Below are 22,105 nucleotides of genomic sequence, written 5' to 3'. Positions count from 1 at the left end.
GGCTGGCCTGAAGGTAAGTGTTTTTTTAAATTATTTATTTTCATTTACAACCTCTCCTTTCCCCCTCCCCTGCTGCCCCGGTAAATGGCAGACGCCGCTGGACACCAGGCAAATGATTGACGAGACATTGAAGACTGCACCTGCTGTGCCAGGATACCATTTGAGGACGCTGCATGTACCACAAATGTAACAGAATCATTCATCCATTCACTCATTCACAGCTAGGGGCGGGCGAAATTGTTCTTTTCGGGTCTGTAGCTAACGGAAGCGAAACTGGGCTCTTTCCTGACCATTTCTGCAGATGCTCCATCTTCGTGGATCCCTTTGCTGTGGGCTGTGATATGTAAGCACAGTGGGGCAGATTTATGTTTGACTTGCGCCTCATTTACGCCGCCGTTGCGTCACTTTTGTGACGCAGCAGCGGCGCAAATCCTGCGCCATGGTGCGGGGTATTTACAACGTGACGCATCTGGGAGATGCGTCACGTTGTAAAGCCCTGCGCCACATGTAGGCGTTCCAGGGCAGGTGGGGGCGTTCCGACGCAGGAACGCCTCCTAAAAGTGGCTGAGTGAAATCTACAAGATTTCACTCAGTCACTTTTGAGCCCATGCTGCGTCAAAACCCTGCGCCTGCTTGAAGCAGGCGTAAGGATTGACGCAGCATTGTGCAGATAGGGCCCCCCAGAGCATTGCTGGAGCTGCGTCGCGCTTGCGGCGCAACTCCAGCAATGCGCCACTTTTACGGCACAAATGCGTGACGCATCTGTGCCGTTTTTGCCCCATGGTGCGCCGCATTATAAATGCGGCGCATCCATGGTGGCGGAGCTGGGGCGCAAAATAACTGGCGCATCCCTGCTGATATGCAGGGATGCGTCAGTTATTATAAATATGCCCCAGTGTGTCTATGGAGAGTGGTTGTGAATAACAAATATGTAGAACAAACTATTATCAGTTGTCTGGTTCTTTGGTCAGTTACAGTGGCGCCTCCTCAAGGGAGTCATGTGGGGCGGTAGGGCGGGGCGGGGGAGGGGCAGGGTGGAGGATATTAAACTCCGGCTTACTTAGTTAAGTAAATAACACGCGAGCAATGAAATTCGTTTTCGTTTACCCTTGCGAAGTACCAATCTACTTAGACCACGCTAAATCGGAACACCCTCTATTTATATAATTTATTTAAAGAGTTTTCTAAAGCGCGAACATGACTTCAGGGTATCAAAGTGCTGCACGGCATTCAAGTACACAAACAAGACAAATTAATCCAAAAATGTTGAAGTCAAACCTGCAATTGAAATAGAAGTGTCAGTTAAGGAAGAAATGTGTTTATCAGTAGGGCTTTTACCTCTTTCTGGAAGGAGGCGGTTGAAGGGATTAGCCCAATCTCTGGAGGCAGAGTTTCAAAATTCATAGTGCTGCTCCGATGAATGAGCGGTTGTAGGTTTTCTTCTTTTTGAATTTCAGGGATTTCAATAACAGAGAGAAGGAGCTTTGAGGAGTTCTACTGGCCACAGGGCTGGACTGGCCATAGCAGGCACTGGTCGTTTCCCCAGTGGGCCGCTAGGGTGGGGGCCGGTATTGGGCCCCTGGGGCCGTGTTTGTAACCGGGGGCCTGCAATAGCGGCCCCCTGTAACAAAATAGGCCAGAACCGGCCCTTGCAAACAGCTCGGCCGCACCCCCTCAGCCCCCCCTAGGGGCTGGCCAGAGGCGCAACTAGAGCCAAATTTCAGGGGAGGGGGCTGATACAAATTTCGGGGGGGGGCTAATTCTTCCAGCAGGGGCTCTAAGTATGGGTGAAAACACAACAAAGCCTGTTTAGCAGGTAAATGGTCTTTTAAAGACCTGTGAAGTACTCGGGTGTGGCTACAATAAGACGATCGCCAGCCCGGGAAGCTGTCTCAGCCCAGGCTGACACACACAACGGGGGGGGGGGCTGAAGCCCTTTGAGCCCAATGGGCATTGCGCGCCTGGGGCCGGCCGAGCAGTTTGCCAGGGCCGGTTCCCGTTCTCAGTCCGGCCCTGACTGGCCATCAATACCTCAAGTTTCTGGGCGAGGTAAACTGGGGTATTGCGGTGAAGCGCTGTGTGTCAAACAAGCTATTTTAGGTTTAAATCTGTTTTATTGAGTTTCAGGAAATAAACGATACATAACAATATCCTCACCTACATCCATCGGCCAGTGAGGTGTAACATAGGTAACAGGAGGTTAACTGGGGAAGCTGGGAGGGTGGACTTGCATAAGAAAAAGGGGGGGTTAAAGGTAAAGAGGAATGTAAAATGTAGGGACATGCTCTGCAACCCGTGTTATCAGGAAATGTAAGGAGTTCAGGCCAAGGGGTTGATACTACGGTTTAAATTGCTACTTACTCACCTCAGTCAGTGTCATGGTCCATTTGTGTGAGGCGAACTACCCACAAGAAGGCTGGACAGGAGTGTTCCCTGAATTCATGAGCTAAAAACTGTATAGAGCTCCCCGAGTTTTATCAAATTGCAGCAATTTGAGGGCCACTATTGCCATCAGCTTCTCCATGCCAAGGAGTTCCCATAGTTAATCCTACCAATCCAGCCATGTTGGCGTCCTATCTGTACCCCACTTGGACAGTCTGACTTGCTTGGCTGCACAAAGGGTGATAGCCCAGGGGGTACGTCAGTGCATTGGGGAGGTCAACAGAATGGCACTGGGGAAACTGGGCAGGTCAGTCTTGTACATCTCATTATTGTCCGCCAGAATGTCCATCCAGCATTGTTGTAGTTTAAGACAATGCAAAAGAATAAGTGTCAATGTGCCTAGATGTCCGCATTGCCTCCAGCATCCTTCATCCCCGCCCAGCTTCCATTTAGCTGTTCTGGCTGGAGTGTAGTACCAGTAATGTGTAACGTATAGTTTCTTACCTGTCGGTGTAGTTTTGCAGCTTGAAGAATTATCTGGATTCACATGCTGTGCATTATTCCGCCATCTAGTGGTTGGTTCCGGAATTGTAGTATTTCTTCTCTTTTTGTTGTTGTTGGTGGGCGTCGACATACCACCATTTGGTGTCCCTCTGTGACGTCGACGTGCTTCCTCTGAAAGTTCCCACCTTTGGTCACCTTCTTCGTATTATAATTTTAAAAAAAATTCATTCTCCTTATATTTTTTCCTCCTGTCTCATCTTTCTGGCGGAGGAGGGTGGGTTCCATGCAGGTGGTGGCATCCTCTCTGGAGGTGCTATTTTCTGTGCTCCTTCTAGAAATCTTTTGACCACATGGGATGTAAAAAAACGTGTCCCTGTTTCGCCCCTTGTGTACGCTACAATTGCTGCTAAGTGTACCTTTATAGATGTGTAGCTTAGTTTATTCTGTAGTATATATGTTAAGTATTTTATCACTGTTGATTCCTTTGTGATTTTCTTTGAAAGTTTTTCCTTAAGGCACAATTGAGAGAATGTTATCCATTTGGCTGTGTAACACTTCCTTGTTGTAGGTTTCCGCGCCTCTCGGAGCACTGCCATTGTGCTCTCTGGAAGTTTGAGGTGAGCAAATTCTAAGTCCTCAGGAGCCATGATGTCAGGCTTAGGCTCTCTGGTTCTGGGTGTAGCACCCTTCCGCTTTGCATTGTGAAGAGGTCCTTTCTCTTTGGAAACGTGTGCATTGTTACTTGAGTTATCTCCATTATCTGTGAGAATCAAGTCTGTTTGGCCCACTGAGGTGCTATGAGTATTAATGTCATGTGGCTGAGCTTGCATTTGTTGATCACCCTGTGTAGTAGTGGTATTGGGGGAAAAGCGTATGCAAATATCCCTGACCAGTCTATCCATAGCGCATTCTCTAGGGACTGTTTGCACGATTGCCTGGATGCAAAGTGTTGGCATTTTTCATTGTGGGGAGTTGCAAATAGGTCAATTTGCAGGGTTCCTCATTTTTTGAATATCTTTTGGATCTCCGATTGATTTAATTCCCACTTGTGGGATGTTGATGTTTGTCTGCTCAGCCTGTCTGCTTCTACATTGTCCTTTCCTGTGAGATGTATTGCCAGTATGTCTATTCTCCTTGGGATCGCGCATCTCCATAGTTGTTGGGTTAGGGTTGAGAGTGCTATAAAGACTGTGTCCCTCCGTGTTTGTTTATTTAAAACATCGTGGTTGTATTGTCTGTTTGTATTAACACCCTTTTCCCGTAGAGCTCTTTTAAGGCTATGAATACTGTTTTTAACTACAGGAAGTTGTGTTTTACCGCATCCTGTTGTGTCCACAATCCCCTTACTTTCAGGTTGTTTATGTGTGTTCCCCATCCTACCTGGGAAACATCTGTTGTGATGGTCACTGTTGGTTGTGTAAAAAGTCTCCTCTGTGCTATGTTCTTTCTGCTCCACCATGCCATCTCTCGATGAACTGTCTGTGTGACAACCACTTGATCCTCCCAACTCCTTGTTGCCTGTGACCATTGTTCTTAAAGCCTTTCCTGGAACGGTCTCATGTGCAGTCGAATATTTGGGACTAGATAAATGCACAAAGCCATCATTTCTAGCACTTTCCCCACTGTCCTCACTGTCAGAGCTTGCCCCTTGTGGTATAGATGTGTCTCCTTCAGTATTGCTAATGTTTTTATCCTGCTTGGGAATACCTTCCCTAGTATTGTGTTGATTTCTGCCCCTAAGAACACCTTTACTTGCTCTGGTTCTGGTGGCGATTTTTCCCAGTGTATTGAGAAACCGAGTTGGACCAGTGTATTTACGACTTGCTCTATATGTTGTTTGCAGAGATCGTAGGAGCTTGCTTTTAATAACCAGTCGTCCAGGTACGGATAAACATGAATTCCTTGCCTTCTTAGGTGGGCCGCTGCCGCAGCTAGGCATTTTGTGAAGACTCTTGGTGCTGATTTCAGTCTGAATGCTAGCACCCTGAATTGGTAGTGTGATCTGTTGATCACAAATCTTAATAGGCCTTTGTGTCTTCTGTTCATGGGAATGTGCAAGTATGCATCTTTAAGTCTATAGTTGCCATGTAGTCTCCTGTTTGTATCTGAGGTATAACCTCTTGCAAAGTTGTCATCCTGAATTCTTGAGTCTTTATGAATTTGTTTAGGAACCTGAGGTCTAGTATTGGTCGTAAAGTTCTGTCTACCTTTGGAATGAGGCAGTACGTGGAAAAAACACCCTTGCTCCTTTCCTTGTGTGGTACTTTCTCTATTGCCTCTTTGTTCAAATGTTCTTGTGCTTCTTCGAGCAATTGAGATAGTTCTTTTGCTGAATGCACTTAGTTGCTTGGTCTTTTGCTTGGAGGTTGTTTTGCAAGCTCTATGCAGTAACCGTATCGCATTATGTTTAATATCCATTTGTCTGAGATAATTTACTTCCACTCTTGGAGGAAGTATCTTAACCTGCCTCCTACTGGGGTAACATGTTGGAGGAATTGTTTGGTTATAGGACCATCATTTTGTTTTGTGATTGTATTTTGTAGCACCCTCTGCGTTGTTGTTTGAGGGTGCGCAACCCTTGGAGTGAAGTCACTTGGAGGTGTTTTGCGGTTCCCCTCTTTGCGGTTGGCCTCTTCCTCAAGGGCGCCCTCGAAAGGATTGCCTTCCATGTTGGTATTGCTAATTTTGTTGTTGTTGACCCTGTTGTTGTCCGTGGCTTACTCCTTGGTAACCTTGTTGAAAGGTTTGGTGTGAGGTTGCAGGTTAATGGTTACCCCTGCCTGTTGGTCTCCGTGAGGGTGTGCCTCTGCGCATGCCTCTGAATTGCAGTGCCCCATGGACCTTGCTGTTTTATTGTCCTTTTTGAATTGGTTTAATTTCTCGTCCACCGCTGTTCCGAATAGCTGTTCACCATTGAACGGAGAGTTTAGTATGTTGTTTTGTACCTCTGGTTTGAAACTTGAGATTCGTAGCCAGGCGTGTCTTCTCTCACTAACCCCGATCATCATTTGTCTGCTAGGTGTTTCTGAAGCATCTAGGGCTGATTTTAAACATGTGTTCGCCATGTTTTTCCCCTATTCCACTAAGTGGTTTGCCCTTCTTTGAAACTGTTCTGGTAGGTGTTTTAGTAGCTCCTCCCAATGTTGATATGCATGTCTGTTGATCAATGCATTTGAATTTGCGATGCACCACTGTATTGCTACACTTCTTTCCACCTTTCTTCCCATGAGATCCACTCTCTTGCTCTCCTTGTCTGGTGATGGGCCAACATTGGTGGGGACATTAGCTCTATTCCGAGCCGTGGAAGTAATAATTAAGTCAGCTGGTACAGACCCCCTGATGTACATAGGATCCTTAGAGGAATGCTCCTACTTTTTAATCACTAATGACTGCTTTGCATGTGGCAGGTTCTTTAAAGGCTTTCTTACCTTGGTCCAGTACACTTGGCAGCATGGGAAGGAATTGACTCCTTGTCTGGGTTTCCAGTAGAAAACATGATTGGGGCTTTTCTTCCTACTATTGCACTCCAAAAGTGTCTGCTGCTTTATTTATGACTTGGTTGTACATCCCAATGTCATCTGGTGGTGAAGGCTTTGATGGATATGTATCCACCACTTCTTCTAGTGATTTGGCATCGAGATCTTGCCACTGTAGGTCTTGAGCCTCCAAGGTCGCCAAACCCTCATAGGTTTGGTCCTCTTCCTCTCATTCAGCTTCGAAAAAGTATTCTTTTTTGTCTTCTTCTTCGACCATTTCTGGAGTTGTTGGCGGCTCTAGTTCCTCGACCTCCTTTCTGACGTTGGTTGAAATTTTCAGCAAAATTTTGAATTGCTTAATTTTTTCGTCAAAATCTTTCTTGCGTTGCAAGATACTCGCCATTTCAGCTTCGAGCCTCCTCTTTTTCTTTTCCATCTCGAACTCTTGTGTTTCAGCGTCAAGATTTTCTGCCTTTCTTTTTGAGCTTGACGACGCCGCTGTCGAAGCTTGTTTAACTCTCTCTTTCTTCGACGTCGCAGAGACCTTTTCGTGACTGTCTTCCAACAACTTTGTTTTTTCTAGGGTATTCGCCATCTCGGAGTCCTTGTCTAACAACCCGACCGACTGTTTGTCCTTGGACGGGCTTGCGGTCGTCGAATGTTTCGACGCCGATGCTCTTTTCGTGGACTTAGAGTCACTCTTTTATGTGTTGCCTATCTTTTTTGGGGTCAATGGTTCTCTTACTTCCTTCGGAGTTTTGTTTTTGACCTCTACGACTGGCAGGTATGAGTCCTCTTTGCCAGGCCCTTGGGCGACGTTGTCCTCCTCTTCGCTAGAGAGGCCCAGGTCTCGAAGCGATGGTGGTGGACCTTGACCCTGCATGCTGTGATTTGCTCTTCTCTGTCTCTCTCTTACCCTCAAAGTCTTTGGGGTGAAAGCCGAGCATGCGTTGCAGTCTTCGCTTCGGTGGTCCAGCGGCAGGCAAAGGTTGCAGACCGGATGCTGATCCTTCTGTGCGTACTTGTGGTGACAATTGTCGCAGAACTTGAATGGTGTCTTGTCCATTACCATGCACAGGGAGCCCCCTGTATGTGCATTCTTCATATGACGTTAAAGTTTAGTCTTTTTCTTCTTCGTTGTGCCTCGGCTCCCAGACTCGCAGGCCAGTACATCTAAGAACTTATTCTCCTCTTCTGTATACTTCTTTCGTTAATTTTCGTCGATTCTTCTCTCCAATCTTCAGGAGCTCCTTCCTTATCGATCCAGACCCAACGGTGGAAAAAAAGAATCTGAAGATGGCGACCAAAGGTGGGAGCTTCCAGAGGAAGCAGGTCGACGTCACAGAGGGACACCTAATGGTGGTATATCGACGCCACCAACAACAACAAAAAAGAGAAGAAATACTACAATTCCGGACACAACTACTAGATGGCGAAATAATGCACATCATGTGAATCCAGAAAAGATTCACGCTGCAAAATTTTAGTAAAGCCTCCTTTTCGGATGCGGTATAAGCAGACGTGTGTGCTCGGTGCAGAATATCAGACCACTCTTAGGGGTAAAGTGGCGTTCACACTTCAGTTCCCATCACCGCTGTGCTAGATATTTAGAGTTGGTCATTGGTTAGAAAGAAGGCCTTTGTCTGTGTGGCAAGAGAGGAGCAATTTCTCAAAGGGTGTGAGGGGTCAGCTAGAATGTGGGCGCATGTGGCTGGGTAATCCAGTGCCAAATTGCAACATGTTGTCAGTGTGCACTGGGAGGGATGCCATAGTTAGACTGGACCTGTGCAAAGTCCTTAAGGCCATCATAATCAAATAGGTCCGCCACCTTTTACAATTGGCCATTTCCCACAGTGAGAATACAGTCCTGTGTAGAGCAGGAGGGAATTCAGGGTTTCCTATTATAGGTGTGTGTGGTGATATGGGGGTGGAATGCTTCTGTGTCATTTGCACCGTGACCCAGGCTCCTACCGTCACTCTAATTATATAAGAGAAATAAACCCCTGTTGGTCGGTGTGGCTTGGGGAGCCATGGCACCTTCCAAATGTGGATTTTGGCTACCGCCTGTCGATAAAACACCAGTGCTTCTCAGTGTGGGGCCTAGACCATTCTATCACATATCGGAGTTGCGTTGGCGGATAGTACCGCACCAAGTGGGGAATGCCCAGGCCGCCAGCCAGGTATGCTTGTTTCTTTCCCATGTGTGCTTTTTTACCATCCCATAAGTAGTCTTCAGTTAGGAGCTGTAGCTTACCAATACCATGGGGGGGCTGAAGTGGTAATGTCCGCATGACATAGAGTATCTTGGGTAGGAGGGTCATTTTAACTATCGCTAACCTACCCACCCAAGAAAGGGAGCCCCCTTTCATAACTGTAGATAGGATCTGGCAGTGGAGAGCAATGTCGCGTGCTTACACTCCGCTGTTTGCTCTAGTGTGGAGTATCTTTGCAGGCCTAAATAGATAGCCCCCTGAGTGGACCATGTAAAGGGGAAGAGGTGTTCTAGTTGAAGTTGGTCAGCTTGTGAAATGGTTAGGTTAAAAGCTTGTGATTTCTTAAGGTTTACCTTAAAGCCTGAGGCCCTCCTAAAGGCTTCTAATTCCTGCATCAGTGGAGGTAGGGAGGTAAAGGGTTGGGTAATGGCTATCATGACTTCGTCGTCATATAAAGTGATTTTATGCTCTCGACTACCCATGATGATGCCTGCTATGTGTGGGTGTCTGCGCAGTCTCTCTGCAAATGGCTCTATATAGAGGGTCATGGAAATGGGGGTCAGTAATTGGCAGTAGCTTACACCCTGTCCAAGTAGGGACCCTTCCTTATAGTCAGGGTAAGGGGATTACACAGCTAAGATAACCCCTGCTCACCCCCTTAGTAGCTTGACACAATCAGTCAGGCTTATCTCACAGGCAATGTGTAAAGTATTTGTACATAAACACACAGTCACACAGTAACACAGTGAAAACACTAAAATGAACATCACACCAGTTTAGAAAAATAAGCAATCTTTATCTGAACCAAACAAGATGAAAACAACAAAAATCCAACATACATAAATCAAGATATCATTTTTAAAGGTTAAAAACAGTTCAGTCCATATAAAACTATGGATGTGTCACATTTAGCACCAAGTACCCGGGCTGCGTCAAAATCAAGAGAGGCAAATAGGCACAGGGGAGGTGAGATGCAGGAGAGCAAAGCAATGCGTCACTTCCTTACACGCAGGGAAGGTGGTGCGTCAGTACCTTGCTCCCAGGGGAGGTGATGCGTCAGTTCCTTAATGTGAGAGGAGGTGATGCGTCGGTTTCTTACTGCATGAATAGATGATGTGTCTTTTCTCCGGACACGTGGCTTTGGTTCCTTACGGAAGCCCAACGTCGATGTAGACGGGTGCGATGCGTGGAAAATTCAGATGCGCTGGAGTCAATGCAGCAACGGCAAAACAGGCGCTGTGTCGATTCTTCCAACCGCGAGCTGGTGATGCGTTGATATATTCAGGAGCAGAGCAGGGCGGGTCAGAGTCGGAGCGGGGGTGAAGAGACTTGTGACATGAACAGATCAAAGAAGAGTCGAAGTTTTGACCCAGAGGGTATGCATAATTGAATGAACGTCACTGCGGGTCTTCTTCAGGACTGGTGTATGGATGTGTAGACAGCCAAATCAGGACAGCTCCTCCAGTTCTGGATGGAGTCACATTATATGTAAAAGAGAGGAAGTGGAATACTGAATCATCCCTCATTCATATGACGCGGCAACATATGAGGTGATCCTGCCCGATGGGCCAGAAATGTCTTTAATTAGCCAAAAAACGGCTTCCAATTGATTGTTTGGAATAATCCTGAATAGGAATCCCTTGTACTAATTTCTTGCAATATTTTATGGGGCAAATGGTCCCGTGTCTGTGAGAGAAACAGCAAGATTTCCACCAGGCGGTTGGAATCTCTAACATGGATCAGCAGTGAATGCCAAGGTTCGTCCGCGAGTGACAGTTGATAGATTTAAAGAAAGGATTGATGTGGTCGCATTTACCAGTTCCTCTAATTAGACGACTGCAGAATTTTGAAAAGCCGGTCTTGGTTTTGGCTATCCCCGTGAGGGTTGCACTCACACATTCCAGTCTAGAGATTACACAGGATTGAACTGCCGAGGGGGATTTTTAAATAAATCATATTCGCATTACTATAATTTCATTTTTATATCCCCTAATCTCTTCTACAACATTATTCATATACTCCACTCTCATACTCCCTTCTATTTTCATCCCCCTACCACAACTTCAGTAATTTATGGCTCATTAATTGGGAGTACAGTTAACTTTATGCCCAATCTCCTTAGACCCCACTAAATGTGAATACCAAATAGTGAGGTAGTGGTCACATACACACTAATCATGGGATCCTGGTCCTGAAGAAAACACGTGACTCCAGAAGGGGTTCTGAGATTGGCTAAAACATCTTGACCAGAATAGGAATACAGGGCAGTGGTACCTAAACTTTTTAGAACTACAAAACACTTTTGAAAATGCAAATGTTTGCAACCCATCTCCCTTCAAGACACATAAGGGGCAATTATTAAATGCAACTAAAGCTTCGTGTAGTAGCGCATTGTCATTTAAAGACAGCACATTTCCCATTGAAATGGCCAATAACTTCGCACAGACATTCAGATTAACTGATAAGGCCAAAGGGCATATAGCACATCTAATTTGTGCATCATCAAGGAAAGTGTCTTGATTTGTTTTGATCCCGTTAAAATATCTCTTCCCAGCACACTTCGGAATTTTAAAAAATGTGCTTAATTCTTGCTTTCCTAACCGCTGATTGCATGCAGTTTATTTTCAGCTATTTACATTTTGTGGAGTATTACAAAAGATTGCATCCTACAGCCTTTCCTATCTCTCCTAGTACCACAGGAAGATTGTCACATAATTCACTTTAAACTGCTCTCACTTTGCGGTCCCAGACAGAAAAGTAAACACCAAACCTCCTGTTAAACCGATAAGCAGCAATCTGTCAAAAGACACAGTGGGACATTTCACCTCTTTGGAGTACAGCAAATGTGACAAGATAAACACAGGATTTGAAGGCATCTTTAATTATTGCTTGGACTTTGATATAGAGCATAATAGTTTCCTCTAGTATTCCACCCACTTTTTAGGTCTCGCCTGACCCAGCGCATGCGCTGGTCTGGCAAGACTTATTGAGAGAGCTCCAAAAAGTGCTACCAGGCCAGCCTAGAGCTACAGTGCATGTGCGCGGGCACGCGCGCCATGCTTTACCGCGATTACTTTCACTTTCCGGCCGCAGGGCTGCTTTGATGTTTGATCGCGATCACTTTCACTTTTGCGGCCACACGGCCGCTTGGCATAGCCAATAGGTCTCGCTTTTGGGACCTTATAAGTATTTAGTTATGCAACTGTTGCATGGCTAAACACTTATAAGGTCCCAAAGGCGAGACCTATTGGCTATGCCAATGCTTGTTAACCTTTCCATAGGGACCAGGTACAGTGGCCCCTGTGGTCTCTCGGTACATAGTGCACAAGGGTAGCTTACTAGGAAAAGGTTTGTAACCACAGCAGAATATCCTCGCCTAGAGACTAAAAATACTCCACCTCTCCTGCGAAAAGCTTCTAAACAGAAGGCTGCCCTGGGCATATCATTATATCCAGAGTGAAAAGTGAACCCTATGATGAACCATGTCGCTGTGGTGAGTTGGACACCAGACTGTACACAGACGGAGGCCTTGCAGTCTTGTATAAGGAAAGTACCTCGGTTGTATCCAAGCAGAGTGTCAAATGATGGCAGGCTCCTTCCTCAACACTCCAAGGGGGAGATTTAACAAATCTCCCCGTAATGCAACGCAGCCTCCCGCAAGGCTGCACTGCGTTACGCGACAGGGAGGGAGCAGGAGAGTGCCATGTCTTCAAAGATATGGCTCTCTCCTCCCCTTTCCCTTGTGCCAGCGCTGATTACAGCTGCCGTGCGCCACGCACACACCTTAGCGCCATAGCGCAAGGGTGTGTGTGTGAGACTATCATAGGATTTGTACAGGAAGGCTACCCTTCCTGTACAAAATACTATTCTAGACACAAGAGAAAGCTTTTCCCACTTTGTATGCGGGCTGCACAGTGCAGCGCGCATGCAAAGTCAGAAAAGGAAGGAGAAATGAAAGCATTTCTCCTTCCTTCCGCCTGGGTTAAAAAGGCGCCGTTTTCTCACGCTAAACCCAATCTAATGTTTTTAGTAAATTGGGTTTAGCGTGAGAAACCTTGGGTGGTTGCATGGGAACGCCCATGCTCCACCCTTGGTAGGCCACCATGGTGCAAAGTAACGGGAAGCAGCGCAAATAGGTTTAGCGCTGGAAAGTAAATTACAAAAAAAAGATTTTGTGTCATTTCGCGTCACTTTTGTGACGCAAACACGCCGCAAAAGCTTAGTAAATCTCCCCCCAAGCATCTTAACAAACAATGCTTCTGGTGCTCACCAGCATGAGACTGCGCTCTAAGAACTGTAAACAATACAGAAACAATTCTCATGCTGTTCCATGACTTGGGCCTGTGTCCTCAAAACTGTAAGCTCTGCATAGGAGCAGTTCTGTCTATCCCATCTATCACAGGAATGATCTCTCACCACTATGAACCCTCTTCCAAAGGGGATCTCGTGAGGCACAAGAATCCGTTCTATCGACACTGCAAAGACCATACACACCGAGCCCGCACGGAGAACCTTGGCAAGAGTCCGGGTCATCTCTTTATAATGAGCCCCTAGAAAGAGAGCTCTCTGACCAACTAATGGGAGTGTGTTCTGACTACACAGCGAGCCCCAATTCACAGTACTATATCTATGATGGGAGCTTTCGTTCTCCACTGAGTAAGCCCCTATAGAGAGAGCATTCACAGTACTATATCTATGATGGGAGCTTTCGCTCTCCATGGAGCGAGCCCCTATAGAGAGAGCACTCACAGTACTATATCTATGATGGGAGCTTTCGTTCTCCACTGAGTAAGCCCCTATAGAGAGGACATTCATGGTACTGAATCTATGATGGGAGCTTTCGTTCTCCACGGAGTAAGACCCTATAGAGAGAGCATTCACTTTACTGTATCTATGATGGGAGCTTTCCCTCTCAACGGGGTAAGCCCCTATAGGGAGGACATTCATGGTACGGCATACATGATGGGAGTTTGTGCTCACCATAGGGTTAGCCCCTATAGAGAGGGAATTCATCCGGGTTTGGTGGCCTGTGTTTGACCTCATGGTCACAGATTCAAATCCCAGCGGATCCACTCAGCCTTTCATCCGTCTGAGGTCAATAAAATGTGTACCATTGAGTTGGGTAACAATAAACATCTGTTATTCGGCGCCAAGATGCCTCCAGGTGAATGTGTGCTCCAAATACATGTTATGTTATTTATGGTACTGTGTACATGATGGGAGTTTGTGCTCACCATAGAGTAAGCCCCTATAGAGAGGGCATTCATGGCACAGTTCATATGATGGGAGCTAGTGATATCAAGAGAGTAAGCCCCAGAGAGAGAGCATTCATGGTACTGTACGTATGATGTGAGCTTGTGCTCTCAACAGAGTACGTCCCTAGTGAGAGAGCTCTCATAATGCTGTATATCTGTCCTCTCAATTTTAAACCGCCTCCACCAGTTCTGCTGGTGCACCTGGTCTATGGACCGCGATGTCAAGATTGACGTTTTTCTCTACGTGTCTCATAGTGAACTATGACTGCTCGCTTCCTGGTGAAACGTAGCAGAACTCATGACCAGTAGGACCTTGCCAGCTCTCACAAGGCACCTGGGCCCGTTTAGGTGATACTTCCTGGTGTGCTGGCCCTCCCTACATTGTCTGCAAAATTCAGAGTACTATATACTCTATGGAATATATAGATAAGTTGATCTTGTGACAACTCAGTCAATGTCCCTCCTTCATCTCAGTCAATTTCCAAAACACCGAGTCGCAATCTACTGAGCAAGATCCGCCTACTGCAGAAAGGCGTATGTGTTTGTACCCACGTGCAGGATGCAGGGCCGGACTGGCCGTAGCGGGCACTGGGCGTTTCCCCGGTGGGCCGCAAGGGTGGGGGCCGGTTTTAGTCCCCTGGGGGGCCCTTTTTGTTACCGGAAGCCGGCAATATCGGCCCCCTGTAACAAAATTGTCTGAAATAGGCCCTTGAAAGCAGCTCGGCCGCACCCCCCTGCCCCACAGGTCAGTGGGGGTTGCCAGGGCTGATTTCGGCTCTCAGTCCGGCCCTGGCAGGATGTTACCTCAAACAACAAACAGCCAGCATGTATTTAACTGTGCGTAAAGGTCAGAAAGGCACCAAAACATCTCACATCGCTACGGTGCAATATAAAGAAACGGAATCCTAGAACCAGCTCACAGAAGACAGACAGTAAGCTGCCACAATAGAAGTTTCACACACCAATCCAGCAAAGAAGAATGTAAATACATTTTCTCTGCACAAAACTCGACTGGAAGAAAATTCCAGAAAATGACCCTCTTTTGAGAAAGACGATTTTTGGAAGGACGCATCCAAACAACCATTTCCTGTATCTCAAAGCTCCGGTCGAGCCAGGGCCGGCTTTGGCGCTGGTGGTGCCCTGTGCGACAATGTTTGTTGGCGCCCCCCCCAGTGACCACCTCTGCCATGGATTCCCTCACTACCACCCTTTAACAGTGCCCCTCATGTCTCCAAAACCACTGTCTCTCAAATGCATTGAATTAGTTCTATAGCGCCACTCATACCAGTGTAGGCTGTCAGAGCACTTTGCATCACACACACACATATTACACTGAGATAATCAATCATACGTGTGTAAATCAGTGTACAGGAAATGTTACATAAGCCAAAGGACTAAAAGTGTAGGAGTCACATGTCATCCATACTGGTAGGTAGTATAGTTTGAGTGCTTGGTCAGGAGAAGCACAAACTCAGAGTCGAAAAAGAACCAGCATAGTTGGGAGTTTTCATTAATAAAAAAATCGATTTCTAACCAAATGAACCCTTTTTTTTTATTTTTTATTTTTATTTTTTATAAATTTTATTGCACATAAAAACTCAATACAAACATGGGCCTACAACCACCAGGGCCGGCCGCTAATATATACATGTTCGACATCATCAAGGAAGAAATAGGCCCCCTGGGGCTCAGCCGAATTAACAAATTACCGAGTGCACCTCAGAGGTTGTCAGGATACATATCTTTTAGAAATACAAACAAAGAAAGAAAAATAAAAGAACACCAACAAGCAAGGCGGAAACCATCGAAAAAGGGGCGTCTAACCACGGCCGGGGGATCACACAGTACCTACTCCACCCTCGGGTGGTCAATGAGGATGATCAAGGAGGGAGGTGGGGGCGACGGGAGAGCCACAACCATCTACAGGTGAAATGCAATAGTCCGGGAACCTCAGGAGCAGGGGGACAAGGCAGCATCAGATGTGTCCACGAGGGGGGGTGTGCAGATGTTCCCTCGGTACGCATTCCACTGGCCCCAAATTCTACCCCACGCCCCCGGCTTACCCCGAGCCACATACACAGTCTTCTCTCTGCACATGCACCAATCCATGTTCTCCTTCCATACTGACACGGTGGGAGGCCGCCGGGAACCCCAAAGCTGTGCAATGTCCCTCTTAGCAACCATGTTCCCAAGGGCCGCCCACCGAGTCTGAGCCGCATTATAGTCATTAGGCTCCCACACGTTCAGCAAACATCGGCGAACCTCAGGCAACAGAGCGACCCCAGTGACACATTCCATGAGAGCATGCACCCGGCGCCAATACTCCGCCACCTCATAGCACTCCCAGAGAACATGGAGAAAAGTGGCGCTGAGCCCACAGCCGCGCCTACAGAGCCCGTCTTCAGAAAAACCCATCAGGACTAAACGAGGGCCCGTCACGTAAACACGGTGGAGAATTTTAAGCTGGACAAGACGGAGACGCGCGGGTATGGCCACCTCCTTAGGGGAGGACAGCGCAGACTGCCAATCCTCATCGTCCAGTTCCACCCCATCCCGGATCCACGCCTCCCGAAGACGCACGAGGAGATCCGCCCGAACGTTTATTAGTTTTTTATAGATAAGGGAAATAGTACTGTCGGGCAAGTGACCGTCGAGTATGCGGTCCTCGAGTGGCGAAGACACAGGGACTGCAGTCTCAGCCCCGATGGCTGAGAGCAAAGCGCGCCGAACCTGAACGTACCGAAAGAACTCCCTCTCACTCAATTCGTACTCACTCTGCAGCGCAGCGAAGGATTTAACCGCACCCTTCACCCAAAGGTCACCTACTCTGCTGATGCCAATCGTGTCCCAACGCTCGAATCCCTTCGTCGTCCAAAGGCTTCCCAATCTTTCAGACGCAAACAAGGGGGTCGCACCCGTCAAACGCTCATTCCAGCCCATGGCCACATTCGCAGCCTTCCACAAGCGTACTGCAATCTTAGTGGGACCGGTTAAGTTCCTCCCAGCCGATCGAGAGTAAAGCGCTCTGTTAAAGTTACCGCAAGGCAAAAAAAATCTATCCATTTCGAAAGCCGGATTAGGACCAGGTGCGTACGTTGCATGGTTAATAGCAGATAGCTGGGAAGCCCAATAGTACCTCCTGATGTCCGGGAGCGCGATGCCCCCGTCGTACCAGGGGAGAGTCAGTTTTGCAAGAGCAATACGTGCACGACCGTCCCAAACAAGTCTCCTTTGTAAGCTCTCCACTTCCCGGAAGTAGGCCGCCGGAATAATATCAAAGGAGTTCTGAAGTGCGTAAAGGAATCGGGGAAGAGACATCATTTTAAAAAGTGCCGCACGACCGAGGGGAGACAAGGGAAGCTGATGCCAACGGGCCACGTCTAACCTCAATCTCCGAAGTGGAGAGAGGAGATTATGCTCGTAGCGGACTGCCGGGTCCAATGAGACGTACACCCCCAGGTACGTAAAGCCGGAGTGGGACGCCTTAATGGGAAAACGAGAAGGCAAGAGAGGAAAGCCACCGGATATAGCATAGACACAAGATTTGGACCAGTTAATGATCAAACCAGAGTTCGTACCGAAGGAAGTGAGGATGTCAAAGAGCACATTGAGTGACTTACGTGGTGAGGTGAGGTACAAGAGAATGTCGTCCGCGTACAACGAAATACGATCCTCGAAGCCAGGGGCCCACTGGATCCCTCTTATCGACGGTTCCCAACGAAGCCAAGCAGCGAGCGGTTCCAAAGCCAACGTGAAGAGCAGGGGAGACAACGGACACCCCTGCCTAGTGCCCCTCCCAAGAACGAAAGGCCGGGAAACCCTCCCATTAACGACAACCTGTGCCAGCGGAGCAGCGTATAAGAGTTTAACCCAATTAATAAATCCTGCCCCGAAGCCAAACTTTGCCAGGGTGGCCCAAAGATACGGCCATTCTATCGTATCAAAGGCCATCGTGGCGTCCAAGGAAACCAAGATGGCCGGCTCTGAAAGATATTCCGCCCTTGCAAGTACGCCATGTAGGCGCCGCAAGTTAAGGGCCGTATTCCGGTGCAGGATAAAACCGGATTGGTCCGGATGCACCAGATCGCAAATAACAGTAAGCAGGCGGTTCGCAAGAACCTTGGCAAGGATTTTCGGCTCGGCGTTCAACAGAGAAATAGGCCTGTACGAGGCGCAACGGTCCCGAGGCTTACCGTCCTTGGGAATCACGACTATAGTGGCCAGACGTTGGTCATCAGGGAGAGAACCAAGTTCAAGCGACTCCGAGAACATACGACGGAGAAATGGCGCAATTTTATCCGGTTGCAGTTTATAGAGTTCAATCGGAAGTCCGTTGGGGCCCATAGCCTTGCCTGAGCGAAGGGAGCGAATCGCGGTAGCAATCTCGTCGACCGATAGTGGGGCATCCATCTGCTCACGCTCATCCACCGACAAGCAGGGCAAAGCAATATCCTTCAACAAGTGACGAGAGTCAGCCTCATCTCTAGCCGACACCGGGGAGTACACAGCACAGAAGTAGTCCGCAAAACACTCCACAATCTCACCAGGGTCAGTCACACTTACTCCCTCCGACGTCTGAAGCACGGGGACCACCCGATTCACTCTCTCCTTCTTATCAAGCCAAGCAATCAATTTACCCGCCTTATCCCCAGCATCATACAGTCTACCCTGCTGTTCCCTATACATTGTCCGAGCAGCATCCGTAACAAGGGACTTATATTCGAACTGCTTCAGGCTGAGGGCGTGGAGCCCGTCCTGGGTGACACCCGTCTCCAAGGTAGCCTCCAACCCCGATATCTCAGCCTCCAACGCAACCACCTCCCCGTTCTTAGCTTTCTTGGCCTCCACGATCAGGGATAGGGCGTTTCCGCGAAGAACCGTTTTAAAAGCCTCCCACAGGGACACTGAGGACAAGACGGACCCCTCATTCTCAAGAAAATACTGATCAAGCGACTTAATGAGACCCTTGCGAATCTTGGGGTCACGCAAGTACCATGGGTTAATGGGGGCGATCCGCCCAGCGGATCGCATCCCGGTATCTAAGAGGAGCCACAATGGGGAATGATCGGAAATGCCCCGGGCCAGGTGCTTAACCTCCCGGACCCGGGTGGTCTGGGCCGCGGGCATAAGAAAATAATCTAGTCTGGAGAGACTCCCGTGGGCCCCGGAGTGGAATGTGTACTGACTCTGTGTCAGATGTATCAACCTCCAGCAGTCCACTAGACCGAAAGTGTCCCAAATTAACCCTTTTTGCAACATTAATCAATGTTCTAATGTATACTTTGCAGTGTGTATGCAGTTCTATGATGAAAGCTAATAGCTCACTGTTCTATATTCAGACTTTAAGTTATAAATTGCAAGTAACAAAAGGATGACTCTTTTAAAAGCGGTAACCTGCTGATCTGTTTACATTATATGCACTCTGTAATCTACTTGGTACACGTTCTTTGCAGCAGGCATATTAACCCTCTGCACTAACTTCACCTAAGTCAAAACCTCAACTATACAAAGCTCTGATCTCTCTCCAGGAAAGACATTAATCACAGGAGTTATCTTGACATTTTTGTGAGGTCTGGTAATTGCCGAGGAAAGGAACGCTGCATCAGGTGTTTTTAAAACATATTAAACTTGCAAACACGGCGCCCCCAGGAAGCCAGCACCCGGTCCGGTGGCACCGTTCGCACCGCCCCAGTGCCGGCCCTGTGTCGAGCTTAGAGGCTCAGTTTATTGACAGCACAAAGAAGACAATCGCCTCAAAATAATGCCTTAGACATAACACATGCTGACTTAAACCACATTCAATTACTGTAGGTAATGCAAGGGCCTCAGTTTTGGACCCCAGCCTGGCAGTGTCGCCGCTCTGACTGCAAGGATGGGAGAGACGATTGGGCAAAGACCTGCCCCCCCTGCAAAGATATCGCACAACCCAATCTCAAGGGAGAAGCCCCAAAACCACAGATGGACAGCCGTCTTTTGGAAGTGTGGGCTCACAGAAGGCAAATGGCTGTGACTTGTATTGTATTGTATCTGTTATTTCTAAAGCGTTACTATCACTCCGCGGGAGTATCTTAGCGCTGTTGCAGACATAGATGGAAGATGCAGAATGGTCAGGGGTGCCTTGGAGAGTGACGGGGGAATTAAATGAGAGAGAAACATAAGAGATCTCCTGAAACAGTCTCCAGATTTGATGAGACGAAGATGGCTGGGGAGTAATTCAATGCGTTTGCCCCGAGGACAGTTACTGATCTACTTCCTTTCATTGTATATTTGTAGGGTGTGGGTTTAAAAAGGTTGGCTGAGGAGGATCGTGTGGTGACATAGGGCGTGAATCTAGACCTTAGATACATGGGTCCTGAGGCCCTAAAGGCTCTAAAAGTGATAACGAGTATTGTAAATAGCACTCAGGTGGCCAATGCAACGCTTTTAAAGCTGCGGATGCTGAGGAACGGCGTGACAGCCAAAGTACCAGGCGAGCTGCTGAGTGTTGAACGGTCTGAAGTTTTTTTAGGATTGCTTTGTTGGCACCTGCGTAGAGGCTATTGCAGCAGTCTAACCTAGAGGTTACTGAAGGAATTTTTCACATTCGTTTGAGGACACAGGTACTGACTCGCAACCATGATTATAGCCCGCTGCAGAGGGCTACAACTGTTGTTAAAGGCCGTGTACCCGCTATGGACTGCAGCTGTAGTTCAATTTAAAGAGATTTTTCCCCTCCTTACAATGCAAGTGCAACAGCTTGCACTGTGGGCAGTAGGACGCATTTCTGTCACAGAGCACAGTGTCAGTAATCGGACGCAGAACATCAGGGGCCCTATTATGTATAGGGCACACTTTCCCTGTTTCCGCCCTGGTATACCTTAAAACAGGTGCACCTGTCGTAAACAGGGAAAGTGCGCCCTATTACAAAAAATGCACTGCTCCCAGGGCAGCCGCGAACTCGTGCTGCCCTGAGGGCAGCACATTCAAGTGAAATATGGAGCGGCATTGAGGCAGCTGCTCCATGTTTCATTGTGCAGGCGGCAACCCGCCTGCAATTTAAGAGGGATTTGAGATCCCTTTGCAGGCAGGTGCAGTGAGTGACTGAACCCACTTGCAAGGGGATGTCTGAGGGGTCCATAGGACCCAATTTCCCCCTTCCAGAGGGCTGCTCTCATAGTGTGCACTGACAGTGCGCCACCTTTTAGGTGGCACACTGTCAGTGTGCATCTCGAGAGCTTCTTAGCATCTGTCCCCCATCTATAAGACATTGCAGGCGCAGAGGTAAATAGATTTCCTCATTTGCATGGGGCACGCCCCCAATCAAAAGAGGAAACGCCCTCTTGCGAAAGCGCTAACGCTTAATGTGTGCCAACGCTTTCAGTATTACAGAAGGGCCCGCACCACAGTCTGCGGCCACTTCTGTAATACCAAATTCTTTAAAGCAACACAACGTTTCTCCAGGGAAAAATCCCCGTCCTTTTTTGTTTGTGTTCTGTTCAATTCTTTTATTATTCATATGTTGGTGAAACAAAAAAATACAATACGAAGTTAAGCAAATTGTTTTCACACAGTTTACCGGAGTTTTAGAAAGAGTTCTCAAAGGACTCTTTCACTTAGGTGATGTAAGTGTAGCTGTAAAATGGAATACGTTTTGTATCACAATAGTTATTTCCTTTCCAGAGCTTGTGGATTGCAATTGTGTAATTTCTCAGCAAGTACCCGAAATCCCTTTAATGGCGGGGTCTAGCTGCGGGCCTATTTCAATGCCCCCGGACTGGCCCTACCGGGCACGGGACATTTCCGGGGGGAGACTGGAAGGGTGAGGGCCGGTTTTACAGTGGAGGGGCCAATTTTGTTACTGGGGCCAATTTTGCAGCGGTGCTACAATATCAGCCCCCAGTAACAAAAGCATGAAGCAGGTCTTTCCAGCCTCCCAGGGCCGGCGGTGCTTCCCCAGGGGCTGGGCAGAGGAAATTGCCAGGGCTGCTTTGAGATCACAGTCCTGCCCTGTTTGCCATTATCCTTCTTACTGTGCCCAATGATACACTTTGTTGTCATTATTAATCTCATTGCAAACCACAGGAAAAATTAAGAATTTATTCATGGTTTTAATTTAAGCAAACCTTTGCCATGCTCGGTGCAAGCTACTTAAGACCTCGTATGGAGTTGGTAACAACTTCTAGACATACAGATCGCTCTGTTGCAGAACAGGCTGACGTCATGGCCTGACCAACCCTTTTGAGTGGTTTGTCTTACTGCACAAATACATCAGTCCATGAAAGATCAGCACTGACAT

At 47.7% G+C, this 22,105-nt stretch overlaps 1 protein-coding gene across 1 annotated transcript in view; it reads right to left on the bottom strand.

Annotated features, from left to right (window-relative positions):
- The window catches only part of SHANK3 (SH3 and multiple ankyrin repeat domains 3), a 2,151,740-nt gene that overhangs the window by 1,949,249 nt on the left and 180,386 nt on the right, over positions 1-22,105 (bottom strand). The gene's annotated exons all lie outside the window — the stretch shown is intronic.

Source organism: Triturus cristatus, chromosome 4_1 (genome assembly GCF_964204655.1).
Source record: "Triturus cristatus chromosome 4_1, aTriCri1.1, whole genome shotgun sequence".
Lineage (NCBI taxonomy): Eukaryota > Metazoa > Chordata > Amphibia > Caudata > Salamandridae > Triturus > Triturus cristatus.
This window is presented reverse-complemented; position numbering and strand designations above follow the sequence as displayed.